The sequence below is a fragment of the Arachis hypogaea genome, chromosome 20, assembly GCF_003086295.3.
Source record: "Arachis hypogaea cultivar Tifrunner chromosome 20, arahy.Tifrunner.gnm2.J5K5, whole genome shotgun sequence".
Taxonomy (NCBI): domain Eukaryota; kingdom Viridiplantae; phylum Streptophyta; class Magnoliopsida; order Fabales; family Fabaceae; genus Arachis; species Arachis hypogaea.
The window spans coordinates 77,050,812-77,053,267 of record NC_092055.1 but is presented as its reverse complement, the minus strand read 5'-3'; positions in this window follow the sequence as shown (position 1 = coordinate 77,053,267).

Genomic DNA, 2,456 nt, shown 5'->3' with positions numbered 1-2,456 from the left:
AAATGGAAAAGTAAATTGCAGAAGAAGTAGAAGAGTGAAAGCAGTAAACAGAATTTGCAATCAAATCACAATTCTTAGAATTATGCAGAAAGATAAAACAAGAGATCTCAAGGTGAGATTGAAATAGAATTTCTTCAATTCTTCACCTAAGATCCAAGACAAGAAGTAAAGAGTGCTTAAGCAAGAACAAGGAAGAAGAGAGATCAATTCTCCTTCCAAATTCTCCAAGATCCAAATTCAAAGTAAAAACTCTAAAAATTACAAAAATGAAAATTCTCAAAGAAGCAAAAGGTCCTCACTAAATCAAACTAGCTTCTATTTATACACTTTCTATTCTTGGATTTTAGAATTTGGGTGGGCTTTTTAATTTGGTGAAGAATTGAATTTAATTGGATTTTTAATTGAATTTTTAGCCCAAGAGTATTTGCTCCTAGTGGAATGCTCTGCTCTTGTGGGGAGCGGAGAATTGCCTTGTCTTGGAGCTCTTTGTTGCGTGCCAATGTTGGCTAGCAATTAGGATAGCGCTCCGCTCTTGTGGAGACCGCAGCATCATGCTGCCTTGGTGTGTCTTGTGCGCTCCAATTCCTCCTGGTCGTGTCAAACTTGTGCAGGAAATGAGGAGAGTAGCGCTTTGCTCTCCTTGGGAGCGTAGCACTCCTTTTGCTTGGGTGAGGTCCCAAGTTCGACACTTGTTGGAGGCATGCGCTGGCTCTTTTTCTTTGTGAAGGAAGTGGCGCCTTACTCCTTGCTTCCTTAAGGTGCTTTGTTCGATCCTTGGGGGTAGCATTTTAGCCATTTTTGGCTTATTTCCTTTGTGAGTAGCGCTCCCCCACTCCCCTTGCTCATGAGTTCGAACCTTGTGGCAAGCATTGGCAAATATTTTCCCTTGTAATTATTTTGGATGGAGCCCGATAATGCTCTTGGCAAAAGCGGAGCATCATTCTTCTCCCCTTTCTTTCTTGGTTCAAAAGTGTGCTCCGTTCTCCTTGAGAGCGTAGCATCCAAACCTTGTTTCCTTGGTTCATTGTTGTGTTCCTTTAGAGAGTGCTCCGCTCCTGAAGATAGCGCTGTGCTTTTTTCCTTCCATGTGCCATGCTTCCTTGTTTCCTTTGCCACACTCTTCTCTTCCTTGGGCCACGCTTATTAGGCCACGCTTTCTTGTTTTCTTCTTTTTTTCACCTACAAGTAATCAAAACAACCAATCAAAGTATCACCAAATTCACATGGTTTATAAATCATCTAAAAATTAATTAAATTTAGCTTAAACCTCATGATTTAGTATCAATTAGATGGTGGTTGATTGATTCAAAGAAACCATGCAATTCCATTCAAAATTACTTACTTACAATCCAAGAAAGTGCATAAAACGTAATAAAAACAAAGAAAAAGACTAGTAAAACTAGGCTAAGATGACTTGTCATCACAACACGAAAATTAAAACTTGCTTGTCCCCAAGCAAGAAAAGAATTATGCTCAAAGATTCTTTCAATTAGAATGGATTTGAAGACTAACATGTGCTATCCTGTGAGTGAAGTGATTAAGTGACAGTGGGGTGAACTCTAAATTATATGCTCATGTAAGGGCTTCAGTGCTTACTAGTCCCTACATCTTAGAAGTCTTAGGTCTTAGAACTTTCATCCAAATAATATCATGGAGATCTCTCTATAGGTAATCACCTTGAAGCAGCTTATAATTTCTGTGTTTTGGCCTTGACTCTAAGTTTCATGTCTCAAAGCGGCTCTTTAGGTAAACTTTCAATCATTACTCCTAAACCAGTTGGTTTTAAGGTATTAGGTGTTAAAGCACCCCTACGGATTTACTTGCTCAAACCTCTCTCTTTGACACAATTCAACCACAAGCATTTACTAGGATTACAACTTTTTGAGTCTTTGTTTCTTCCTTCTTTTCTGCCTAGTAATTGATGCTCAGAACCTTAGGCAATGTTCTTTTTGTTTTTGTGTATTTTCTTTATTTTCTTTTGTTTGCTATTTCTTAGATCAATAAATGTTTGAAAATCTCCACAATACTTCTTTGAACTCTATGTCCTGCCTATGAGCTCCCATGCAAGTTTTCACAAGCATGCAACCTCAATGCATAATCATACAACTAGAACCACCACTTCTCCTAATCTTTTGCTTGCCTCAAAACTGTTTAATTCTTTAATCCTTCTTTTTAAAGAACTGTCATGTGATGCTTTTTTGAGACATTGAGTGCAAACAAGTTTGGGGAGTACAGGGTTGTGAATGATCAAGCATCTTAATTATTGAATTACAGAAAAATTATACTAGACAGAAAGACAGATAGGGGTATAATATCACATTCAATCATAGCAGTAATGCAAAATACTCACTTAACAATACAACATTTTGGAGTTTGCTTGATTTACTCCTTATCATCATCATTACTGGTCTTCACATTCCTTTTTCCTCTTTCTGGTTGATGATGCTTAATCCTTT